Raw genomic sequence first — 13712 nt, 5'->3', positions numbered from 1 at the left:
TGGATCCCCATCTTGTTGACTATAGGTCTTGGGACTTATTAGCTTCCATAATTGCACGAGCCAATTCCTTATAATCTATCAATCAATCAATTGATCTTAATCCTATTGGTTCTGTTTCTCTGGAGAACCCTGACTCAGGCACAGGGGTTGTGCCTGGAAAGTCCTTTCCAGTTGGATTATTTTCTCTCCTTCATATTTACTTAGATGAATCACATCCACCACATGGACTTTATAGAAAAACAAAAAAAGTTGTGCATTCCAAAGGCAGCAGAATATGATCCTAGATTTTTGCCTAGGATGGTAAGTGGAGGCTAGCTAGCCTCCTCTGAGTACTCCCTCACCAAAACATTCCTGCTGATGATTTGGGTTTGGTGATTACCGCAGAGAATGATCATCTCTGAAAAAGAGCAGTGCCAGGATAGAGCTTCTAGGCATTTCCTCGAGGGTGGTTACATAGGTAGTGATTATAGTGAAATTATAACATCATCCTGAAGTGCCTGGAGAGATTCTCCCTCTCCCAACTAACTTGGAAGTCATGAAAACTAGGGCTTTTGGAGTGTCCAGTGGATTTAAATTCAGAAGAAAAAAAAAATGAGACCTCCAAGGAACACAAACATCATGAAAGAAAGGCCCCAAACTGAACAACATATACCAGAGGAAGCAGAATTAATGAACTGGGAAGAATAGGAATGTAAAATAAACTTAATGAATATCTTCAAAGCCCTAATGAAGAATATTGAAAACATGAAGTAGGAATAAGAACTTATGAATATGAGCCATATTTCCATTTGGCAATATCAACCATGAAAATAATAATAGTTGAAATAAAGAACTTGGTGGTTAAGTTGAAAGTACCCCTTTTTTCTCTTAATTTCATGAAAACATATGACTGTAGAAAGCAAAAATTATAGTATTGTATTTGGGGATTTATAATATATAGGACGTAGTATGTATATAACAATAGCACAAAGGCTGGGGGTAGGTAAATGGAACCCTACAGTTATACTGTTCTTATATTTCATGTTATATTTTATATTAACTTATATTTTCATATTAACTCTAAGTGATTAGTTGAGGATGTCTAAAAACAACAACTGAACAAAAAACAAACAAAAAAATAAATGCAAGGAGGCAAAGTTTAATAGCCAGTAGAGGAATGGAATGTTAAAAAGATATTCAATCAACCAAAAAGAGGACAGAAAAAGAAAAACAGAGAAATAAAAGACAAATGGGAGAAATAAAAAACAAAGAGCAAATGGTAGACCTGGATCCAAGACATCAATAATTAAATTGAACGTAAATGGATCAATTTCATAGGCAGGCTTTGTAGGAATGGATAAAAAAGCAAGACTGAATTATCTTCCGTCTACAAGAGAGGTACCTTAAAGATAAGAACACAGGTAGATTGAAAGTAAAAGAACAGGTAGTGAAATACAATGTAAACAGTAGGCATAAGAAAGTTTGAATGACTATTAATATCAGGCACAACAGACTTCAAAGCAAGGCATAGTGTCAGAGATAAGAGAGGCATTTCATAATCATAAAATGGTGAATTCATCAGGAAAACCTAACAACCAGAAACATGTATGTGTGTAATAACAGACCTACAAAATACATTGAGCAAAAATTGATTGAACTAAAGGGAGAAAGAATCCCACAATCACAATTAAAGATACTCTTACCTCTCTCTCCGAAACTGATAGAACAACTATACAAAAACATCATTAAGGAGATGGAAGATCTGAATAATATTATCAACACACCTTGATTTAAATGACATTTATAGAACATTATAACCAACATCTGTAGATTACACATCCTTTGCAAGTGCATACAGAGCATTTACTAAGATAGACTATATGCTGGACTATATAATAAGTCAGAATACATTTTCAAAAGATTGAAATCTGGGGCGCTGGGTGGCTCAGTCATTAAGCGTCTGCCTTTGGCTCAGGTCATGGTCCCAGGGTCCTGGGATCGAGCCCCGCAATAGCTCTTCCCGCCGAGCAGGAAGCCTGCTTCTCCCTCTCCCACTTCCCCTGCTTGTGTTCCTGCTCTCGCTATTTCTCTCTCTGTCAAATAAATCAGTAAAAAATCTTTAAAAAAATGACTGAAATCTTAAAGAGTATGTTTTCTATAATTAGATTACAAATCATTGTCAGTTATATAATATATATATGTATATATATATATATACATATATATATATATGTATAAAGATATACATAGGACTCCTTAGAAGGAAAGGCTGATTCCAGGCCTGAGTCAGGAAACATCTAAGATGAGTCCAGAGCGTCTTATTGTCACAGAAATTCAGGAAGTGTTCAAGACCCAGTAATGGGGATACATCAAAATGATATTGACACTGGTTTGAAGCGGTTGTCACTAACCAAATCTGTGACAATTTTATAATCAAAATCAAGAATAACAGTAAAGGGTTGAACTCATTAAACAAAATGAGAATCCACCAATCCATATTGATACAAACAAACAAACAAATAAATAAATAAATACATATAGATAGAGAGCGAGCTCTTTCTTACCATGGAAGGAACAATGGAATTAGAAAATACTCAATGGCTGCTAAAACTAATGAGTGAAATTTCGGAGAGGAACAGAATATTTACATGGTCTCAAAGGATCTTCCAATATATTACTTATTATTTATGAAGGAAAAAATACTACTGTTACAGTGGAGAAATACGGCAGGCACCACTTCATATCAAGAAACCTCAGACAAGCCCAGATTGAAGAACATTCTACAAAATAACTCTTCTTCTATTGAAGAGTCTGCAGTGTTCAAAAATGTGAAGGTTGAGAAAAAGGCTGAAGAAATATTCCACATAAAAGGAGATTAAAGAGGGGGTGCTTGGCTGACTCCATTGGTGGATCATGCAACTCTTGATCTTGTGGTTGTTGAGTTTGAGCCCCAGGTTGGGTGTAGAGTTGACTTAAAAAAAAAAAAGGAGGAGTGCCTGGGTTGCATAGTCGGTTAAGTGACTGGCTTTTGGTTTTGGCTTAGGTTGTGATCTCAGGGTAATGGGATTGAGCTCCTTCCTCCTCCCCAGCTCCTCGAATAGTGCAGAGTCTGCTTGGGACTTTCTCTCCCTCTCCCTCTGCCCCTCCACCCCACACTCGCGTGCACATTCTCTCTCTCTCTCAAATAAAATAAATAAATTTTGTTTTTAAAAAAGGAAATTAAAGAGACACAAAATGCATCACCCTGGATTGGGTACTGGATTGGGAAAGCACAATAGCTCCATGCCATTAATGGAACAACTGATGAAATTTTGAATATGCACCCTGAATTAGATAACGGCATGATATCAATGTTAATATCCTGATTTTGATCACAGAACTGTGATACCTAAAAGTGTGTTCTTGCTCTTAAGTAAAAAGACACTAAAATATTTAGGGATAATGTGCCTGATGACATCTCCAAACTTACTCTTAAATGCTTAAAAAAGCCCACACATATAGAAATAATAGATAAAGTAAATGGGGCAAAATGTAAATAACTGGTGAATCTGGGTGGACTATCTGGGAGTGCCTTGTGCTCTTCTTTCAATTTTTCTATAAGTTTGAAATTATATCAAAATTAGAAATTATCAGTAAAACCAATGGAGAAAGAGTTGTTTAGTACGAGTAACTAAAATAGTGGAGAGCTAAATGCAATCATCTGTCCATTCTTTTTTTTTCTTTATGTTATGTTAATCACCATACATTACATCATTAGTTTTTGAGGTAGTGTTCCATGATTCATTGTTAGCGTATAACAGCCAGGTGCTCCGTGCAGTATACCCCCTCTTTAATACCCATCACCAGGCTAACCCATCCCCCTACCCCCTCCCCTCTAGAACCCTCAGTTTGTTTCTCAGTGTCCATTCTTAAGGGAACGGGTAAGTCTAAGATGGTATGTATATACAAATAATGAAATACAATGTGGCAGTCAGAATTAAGAATCCATATATACGTATAACAACATGACTAGATCTTTATCACACACTATCGTCCGACAGGAGAAATAGAATGAGATCCACAGCGAAATACTATCCACTTTTGGCTGAGTGTGCACTAGACATTCTGCTTCTGTGAATGGATGACAAGAATCAACCTTATCATTCCCTCTCAACTTAACACTTCCTTGCCATCTGCAGTATTTTCTCTTAGTTCCCGGTGTCTACAGTGTATTGTCAGTTTTGTTTTGATTAATTTGATCTGTGAAACCAGCCCCATGTATGTTAAGAATGATCTATAGAATTGTGAGGCCCAAGTTGGGTCTAAAATCCTCTTGAACGTCACACTCTGTGTCCATACCATTCATCGCCCCTGTTATTGTTACTCTAGAGTCTGGTGGACACATCAGGCCCCTCCCCTGAGAATCTAAGCTCTTTCTACTCTCCTCACACCAAACATAACACTCAGTTACACTGAATTAATAATTAAACAAAGATGTTCTAACATGAAGTCTGGAATAATTTATGTGCGACCTCCGACCCTTGGTTTCTACCGATGCCCTCAGTGAGGTCTAATCAGTGCTATTGTACGTTACAGTAGAAGAAAAAAGACTTTAAAACCTTTTGACAAATCTTAGCATGAATTACTATATCGTTTTGTCAGTCATAGCAGCTCAGGATGCAACTAATGAGAATTACATTTTCCCACAGACGGTCTGGGATGCAAAACACATTGTTCATACTTCTGGAAAAAAAAAAGAAGAAATAATAAAAATAAGATCTTGTGAGAGCTTTGAAGTGCCTGGGGCACAATGGCAGGTTCCTTTGTTGAACAGCGGATTTTCCTAATGCCACTTGGGGAGATTCTTATCGAACATTTCTGAGCAGGAGACAATGAGAATGAGCCAGCGTGAATAAAAGAACAGATGAGGAATGTATAAAGGCAGATAAAGGCAGAAAGGAGGTGGGCAAGCGCCTGGGTCCTCATTGAAAACAAATACCTCAAGGTGGGGAGAGAGGCACACTTTATCTTTGGCATTCTTTTTATAGCTCTGATCCAGAACTGTTTTGCCTTGAAAATGAATGGAGTGCTGGGGAGAGTCGCTCGGCCTTGTTCTTTGGCCTCTGTGTTGCACCACGCAGCCATTTTAATGAGTTATTTCTCCGAGTCGCCCTACCAGGCAGGTCATCATCAATATTCCTGCTTTCGAAGCAGAGCTTAAGTGATGCAAGGGTTGAGGAGTGACTCAGTAATGGTCCTTAAATATGTGAGGGTCATGTGGCTGAGGATGGGGAGCAGCTGTCCTGAGAGTCTCTCCTGAGTTCAGAGGAGAAGGTGTGAGCAGAGCATTTGCAGGGAGGGAGGGATAGAGACGGAAAGAGTTTCCGGTCTAGGGGGAAGTGTTTTCTGTCACATCAAGAAGCTTTCTGGGGGCAGGGATCTGTCTCCTACCTCTGGGTTTGCACCATCACAGCATCTCCTAGATGTATATTCCCAGAGACAAATGCTTGGGTATGGACAACTACTTATGTAGGGATCTTTCAACCAAGACTAGAAACACATTAATCTTGGCTGACTTGATCTACCAAGAAGGAAGAACCAGATGATCCTACAAGGTCACCACTGTTTCTTGGGTTCCATAATTAGCTCCTATCTGATACTGGCTCTGTTCAATTCAATTGAAAATTCGATTGAGTCACTATTTCTTGATCATCTGCTATGTGGAAGGCCATGAGCAAACTGTGTGTGCATTGCAGAAATGAATTAGTCATGGCCCCTGCCCTCAAAAAAGCAAAAGGTAGAATGGGAGAGAAAGAAATGCATACAGCTTATTACATTACAGGTGTTGCAGAATATGAAAAGTGCTAGCTTAGCCATCAATCAGAATTCTTGAGATCATGGAGTAGGAAATGGTGCACTCCAGTTTGGGAACTGGGAGAAAAGTGTTAGTGAGAACCCAAACTAACATTACTGTGTGTCGGGCAAGTGATAAGTTCTTTCCTTGGATTATTTTCTTGAATCCTTACAATAACCACGTACAATATGTACTAATGTTATTTTCATTTTGCTCATGATAATCTGGAAGCAGGAAGTTAATTGACTTACCAGCAGGCAGCAGAGACAGGATCAAAGCTGGCAGTCCACCAGAGCTCAAGCTGAGTCTTGGAGAAAATTAACATGTTTAGCACATGTGGGAGTCCAGTCTCTGGGCCAGGTGTTTCATATAGATAATTCATTTACTGCTCATGATAACCCTGGAAATTATATTATCATCTCCATGTTACAAGTCTGAGACTCAACGAGATTAAATGCCTTGACCAAGTTACATGGCTAATAAATACCAGACGGGGCATTTAAACCCAGGCGAGTGTGATCTCACAATATGCCATTTCCCCCCACTAGCCACAGTGCTGCCTTGAGGAAAAAAAAAGTGGCCAATAGTCCCTCAGGGCCTCAAGGACTCCAGGAAGGCAGTCATGTGCCACTGAAGGCAACCGAGAGATCTTAGGCATAGACCTGAGATCCTACCCATCCATGTCTCCTGCTCACTACAGGTGCATTCCCATAGAGGAACTGCCACTGGTAGGACTGTAGCAATAGCAGATTTTAGGTAGAGCTTCTATCATTTAAGAACTGGTCAAGTTGTCCACAGGGCAGTTGTATTAGTCATCTATTGCTCCGGAACAAATTATCACAAATTTAGTGGCTTAAAGCAATACCCATTACTATCTCACAGCTGCTGTGTGTCAGGAGTTTGGACATGGGTTAGCTGGGTCTTCTGCTTAGGGTCTCACAAGGCTACAGTCAAAGTATTGGCCTATTGTGTTCTCATCTGGAGCTGAGGCTCCCTCCTTTTTCGAGCTCATTCAGATTTTTGGCAGAATTCTGTTCGTTGTAGTCATAGGATGCCTCAGCTCCTAGATGCTGCCCCTCTCCATAGGCAGTTCACAGCATAACGTTTTGCTTCTTCAAGGCCAGTAGGAGAGTACCTCTCTTCTGAGGAAGGAGGAAGCTTCCTTTTAAAAGGTGTTCTCTTGATAAGTCATATCCACTTAAGACAATCTCCCTTTTGATTGACTTGAAACTGACTGATTTGAGATTTCAATTACATTTGCAAAATCTCTTCATCTTTGCTAATATAATTACCTTAATCATAAGAGTGACACCCCATCCTCCATACAGGTTCTGTCCACACTCAAGGGGAGGGGATTATATTGGACATGTACACCCAGGAAGTGAAGTTTAGGGGCCATCTGAGAATTCTGCCTGGTGCGTGGAACTCACTCCTGGTGCCTGTGGATGTGTTGGCCTCCTTCAAGTTAAAACAGGACCCCATTCCATTATGTAGGCAGGGCCACAGCAGAGTCTGTTGGTGAGCTGCATGTGCTTTGGAATTCTTCGTGTCCATTTCCTCTTGTGCAGGGCTCACCTACCACCCATCACTCAGCTTTGGTCACGGGTCAGCATTTCCAATGCAAGATTTCTTGGGAAAACAGCGACATATATGTCTAAAGTTGATTTGGTGATTAGCCTGGGTGATTATCTTGTAATTATTTCTGTTTCCCCTCTCCCTCATCATTGTCAACAGTCAAGACTTAGTTGTACATATTATTTATTGAAAGAGCTGAAGAGGAAAAGGCCAAGGCTAAGGCCAAATAATTGAAAGGAAGCAACATGCCTGAGGACATCTAAATGTCAATTGATGGAATCAGCTTCTAGAGTTGAAGATTTTATCTTTAAACAGTCTTGGGAAACTGCTATTCAGCCAAGGAACTCTTATAAATGAAATTGGATTGCCTTTTCAAGGGTTGTCTATTGAGACCCCACCTTAAGGTTGGTTTGTTTTGTTTTGGTTTTATCTTGTTTTGTTCTGTTTACCATTTTCACGTATACACGCTCAGTCTAAAAAGGATTGGACAATGAAAAAAGACCAAGACTGTGACACTAAGCAAATATGTAAGAAAGAAATTTAGGGATTTCAATCTCATTTAAAAATGTCCACAGCTTCGATAGCCTTAGACAGTTCGCACAATAGTACTGCCAAAATAGAGAAGGTTTTTGCTCCAAAGTCAACTCTGGTGGTGAGCCTGCTTTTACTGAACAAAAGCAAAGACAAAAACCCAACGAAACCCCCACCATTCTGATCAAAGGCGGATCCTTCCAAGGTCCTCAAGACTGAAGAGGAGTTTATTCCTACCCACGCTCCATGGCTTCAGGGATTAAGTCCGCTCAGAACACAACCAGCTCACAAAGGCCCAGCTCCTACAGCTGGGTGAGAATAGCAGGGCAGAGGGAATTTTGGACTTGACATCTGGGCCCAGACTAGGACCAGGTTGAGCCTGGAATCGGTTTTCAGGCCCCATCTCCTCCTCATCACCCACCCATTCCAAATTCAGCCTTGAAGGCCTTGGTGACTTTAAATATCTTTCTGGGTCTGTAATGAAGATGCTTATAAATATTACAAGAGATTTATCACTTCAGTGTGAAATTCTCTGATACCAGCAGGGAGTTTTTAAACACAACTGGCAACAAGAAGCATATGGTCAGAGATTCAAGTTACAGCTTTTTTTTTTTTTTTAATTGTTGTCTGCCAAGGACAATATATTTTTTTCCCTTCTTCAAAATAAACATTGTGCAGGAATGTGCCTCAGCAAATGGCTGGGGTTCTATTATATTTCATGCAGCTTTCTAAACAATTTCCAACCCTGGGCTGGCCTGGTGTCAAACAGAAGGCAACCAACAATAGCAAAATCCCATTAAAGCTGAGAAGGTTCCTTCCTGAGGTGAGCCTGGCCAGAAATAGTCATCTTGGCTCATTCTCCACTTTGGCACCAGGGACTAATAATGCACGGTCTCCTAATGGAAATTATCTAATTTCATCCAAAAGCTCCTCCAGAGAGAGCCGGGCTGACGCACTAACAGTCAATATAACAACATTCTTCTTGAAGTGCTGAACAATGGGCCTTTGGAGAGACTGTGATAAACCACGTCAGACTCCGGACAAACATGAGTGTAAAAATAGGCATCAGAGGCATTGACCCAGCCACCTAATTTCTCAAGAGGGAGGCCCACGGAGGAGGGTTTGTTCAGAGGGCTTGCTGGGAACACATCAGACCTGATGGGAGAAGGATAGTACGGAAAGAAAGGAAAGGCGTGGGAGCGAGAGAACGAAAAGATAGAACAAGATTGAGAACGGAAGGGGGGAATTAAGAAAGTGGTAAATGAACGAGAGAAGAGTTCATTGCCCATCTGTGTCCAAAGGACCAGCCACTGTATATGGTCGGTTAATATAAATCATGCTTTGGGTGTGATCCCCATAAAAATCAGAGAGCTGTTTTTCAAATGCTCTGTGCAAGGAACAGACAGCAGGAAATAATGCTCCTTTTGAAGATATATATTGGAGTCCTGTGAAATATATCTCTATATATGTCTATATATATAGGTCTGTATCTATATCTACACACACATAGGAGTTCTATAACACTATATAATATATATTATATATAGAATGTACCTATAATTACGTGTAATTAACTATATCTAAATCTGTTTGCCTATCTATCATCGATCTATCTCAATCATCTACCCATCATTTTTGTAAGCTATCCTGATAACACTTTTCTCAAACCAATAGGATCATCCTGAGGCATAGAGCTGGTTTTATGTTTTCCATGTTATTACTTGTTTTTGTGAATATTTTTAGTTCCATGTAAATTTTAAGCTCTCCAAGGGTAGGAACTAGTTTGTGTCTATAATGGTAATTTACATTAAAACAATAAGCATCAGTCAAAACTGGTGGTTGATTGATCAGTTAATTAATGGAGTCCCATAGTCTTGAAATGTCAGAAAGTCTCTCATGTGTGAGCATTTCAAGAAAAACTGGAAAATTTCTTCAAGATGAATTAAGTCAAAGCTAAAACCTAGGTCAACATTTCCACACCCACTATCCCTTCCTCTCTCTCTTCCCACCAACAAATTAAAAAACAGTCTAGGTCCTGGAATAAGGAAAGAGTGCCCTGGACCAAAAAGCCCTGAAGTGGAGAGATCACAAGAAATTCTCTTTGGATCTGATGTGAGAATTTGTAATTCTAGACTGATGCAAGATTATACTCTGGCTGCATTCACAACGCTGGAATTATACTCAGAGACTGAATCAAAATAGCAGCTTGAGCTTGCGAGTCGGCCTTTTCTGCTTCTTCCCAAATCTGGATATATATTTAATACACTGATAACACTTGTGTCTGGGGAGGGAAACTCTGTGGCTGGGGAAAACCAGAGTGAAAACGCAACTTCTTTGAATATGCTTTTATTTCTTTTCAAGTTTGAAATATGTGATTATAACACTATCAATTTTTTTTTTTTTTTAGAGTGAGAGCATGAGCTGGGGCAGGGAGAGGTGGAGAGAGAGAGAGAGAGAATCTTAAGCAAGCTCCACACACAGCATGGAGCCTGACTCGGAGCTCTGTCTCACAACCCTGAGATCATGATCTGAGCTGAAATCAAGAGTTGGATGCTCAACTGACTGAGCGACCCAGGTGCACCTACACTCTAAAAATTTTAAAATTAAATTTAAATTAGAGTATTTCTATGAGATAAAATGGAATTTAGGACCAAAGGTTAAAAGGAAAAGGAAATGGATTTATATTGATTAAAAGTAGTCTACCAAGAAGTTGTTAACCTCAGCATCTAACAGCAACTTCAAAAAAAATACAAAATAAAACCAATAGAAAAACAAGGAGAAACTCATGAAGATACAGAAAAAAAAATCAGTTTAAATACACAAAATAAGTAATGATATAATAATAGCTTTTGAATAACATGTATATACCTGATAGGTATGTGTAAAACTTGGCAGTTCACCAGGGATGACAACAGATTATTTTTTAAAACATTACAAAAATGAGATCATATGTTGAGCCACAGAAAAGATACCAACACATCCTCAAATAAATGGAATCATACAGGTTGCATTTGCTGTGTGTAATGCAATAAAGATAAAAATAAACAAAAATGACCATCACACACACATATTAATCTTTCCACGTGGAAATTTTTTTTCCACTTGGAAATTTTTAAATGTCTTCCTAAGTTTTTGGGGTTAAAACTATATCAAAACTATTTAGAAATAAATGTTAAGAAGAAAAGTTATCAAAAAAATTTTATGGCTGAAGCAATACTCAGGAAGTTTTGGAGTTTTAAAATGTGTATCTTTTAGGAGATAAAAGTTTAAAAAATGAAGCATTCAACTTGGGAATAATAATCACAAAGTTAAATATAAAAGAAGAAAGTAATAAAATAGAAAAATATTAGTGTGCATATACATATTTGACCATTTTAAAAGGAAACTATTGTGTTTTGAGGGGATTTCTTCTGTTGATATGTTAAAATGGACACTGTCAAATATCTATTTAAAGAAAGTATCCATGATTTCTACTGAGAAATCAGTTGTTTATCCTGAGAATTCCTTATGTGTGTTGAATATTTCTCTCTTGCTGCTTTCCAAGTTTTTTCTTTTTTTTTTGTCTTTCAACAGTCTTACTATGATTGGTCTGGGTGTAGATCTCTTAACATTTATCCCACTTGGAATTGGGTGTTTTTTTGGGTGTGTAGGTAAATGTGTGTGGTCTTTTTTTAAAGCAAATTTGGGAGTTTTCAGACATTATTTCTTCAAATATCTTTCTTGCTGTTCCCTCTTCTCCTTCTCAGACTCTCATTATGCGTATGTTGGTGCAGTTGGTTGGGTGATGTCCCACGAGTCTCTGAATTTCTGTTCATCTTCCTTCATTCATTTTTGTTTCTGTCCCTCAGACAGGTAACCTCATCGACCTATTGTCAAGTTCACTATTTCTTTATTTTGCAACTCAAATCTACTGTTGAAAGTCTGTAGTGAATTTTATTTTTTATTATTTATTTATTTTAATTATTTTTTTTTGAGAGAGAGAGAGAGAGAGAGTGAGTGCTAGTGAGTGGGGGAGGGGGCAGAGGGAGAGGGAGAGAAAGAATCCCAAGCAGGCTTCACACTCAGCTTGGAGCCCAAGTTGGGCTCAGTCCCACGACCCTGAGATCATGGCCTGAGTTGAAATCAAGAGTTGGATACCTAACCGACTGAGGCACCCAGGTGTCCTATGAAACTCTGTGGTGAATTAAAAATAATGTCAGTTCTTTTATTTTTCAACTCCAGAATGTCCATTCAACTCTTTTTTATTTTTAAGATTTTATTTATTTATTTGAGAGAGAGAGAGAGAGAGCACAGCAGAGGGAGTAGCAGAGGGAAAGGGAGAAGCTGAGCAGGGAGCCTGACATGGAACTCGATCCCAGGACCCTGAGATCATGACCTGAGCCACACAGGCACCCCTCCATTCAACTCTTTAAAATAATTTCTATTTTTTTATTGACATTCCTTATTTGGTGACATTCCATTCTCATATTTTCCTTCTGTCCTTTTTTTTTTTTTAAGATTTTATTTATTTGAGAGAAAGAGAGTGAAAGAGAGAGAGTGCACAGAGAGAGAGGGAGAAGCAGATTCCCCACTGAGCAGGGAGCCTGATGCGGGGCTTGATCCCAGGACCCTGACACTATGACCTGAGCTGAAGGCAGATGCTTAACTGACTGAGTCACCCAGGCACCCCATGAAACTCTGTAGTGAATTTTTAAAAATGTCAGTTATTTTATTTTTCAACTCCAGAATTTCCATTCAACTCTTTAAAATAATTTCTATTTTTAAATTGACATTCCTTATTTGGTGACACCCATCTCATATTTTCCTTCTGTCCTTTAAACATGGTTTCTTTTCGTTCTTTGAACACATTCATAATAGCCAATTTTGCGTCTTTGTCTAGTAAGTCCAAAGTATGAAGCTTCCCTGAGGTAGTTTTTCTTGACTGCTTGTTCTGCTTGGGTATGAGACATACTTTTCTCTTTCTTCACATGTCTTGTAAGTTTTTGTAACTTCACATTTTAAAAAACATAATGCTGCCACTCTGGATTTTAGATTCCACTCCTCAACAGGCTTTGCTGTTTTTTTATGTTTGTTGTTGTAGTTGTTAGTATTTAGTGACTTTCCTGACGAATTATGTAGTCTTTATTCTTCATCACATATAGTCCCTGAAGTTTCTGCTTGGTTAGCTTAGTGGTCAACTAACGATTGGACAGAGATTTCCTTATATACATTAGGCCAGTAAGTCTTCCTGCCTTTGCCAAGAGGCTCTGTGTATGTATTGGGGATGCATCTTTAATGCCGCGGCAGGTAATTCACAATCATATCTTAGCTTTTATTTCCTGCTTTTGCACATCCTCAGGTTCAGCCAGAGATGAGAGACTAAGGCCTCAGATTTTCCAGAGCGTGTGCCAGCCCTGGTGTGTGTGCATGACCTTACGTGGATTCTCAGGAATAGGTCAGAGTTTTACAAACCTCCCGCCCATAAACATCTCATTCCCCAAAGTTTCTGAAGCATTTTTTGATCAGGTTCTTGTTTTCCCTATTATTACAGGCTCAGGTAGCTGTGATGTTAAACAATTGTTGCTGACTGTTTTGATAAATGCTCCCAGGAAAAGGTTGTTCATACTGAATAGACTCTGAGTCAGGTGAAATAAAGGTTATCCCTGTAAGTGGAAGTTTCTAGTGAACTGCCAGAGAGGTCAAATAGTGACAATTCTCTGGGGGTGGGACTTTTGAGCAGTTGCAAATTTGATCAGCTTGCTGTAATGACTGTTAGGCTACTATAATTGTGAAGTTGTCAGTTTCCGTGGCTACT

Source organism: Zalophus californianus, chromosome 10 (genome assembly GCF_009762305.2).
Source record: "Zalophus californianus isolate mZalCal1 chromosome 10, mZalCal1.pri.v2, whole genome shotgun sequence".
Classification (NCBI taxonomy): Eukaryota; Metazoa; Chordata; class Mammalia; order Carnivora; family Otariidae; genus Zalophus; species Zalophus californianus.
The sequence above is the reverse complement of the archived record's forward strand: the minus strand, read 5'-3'. Positions refer to the sequence as shown.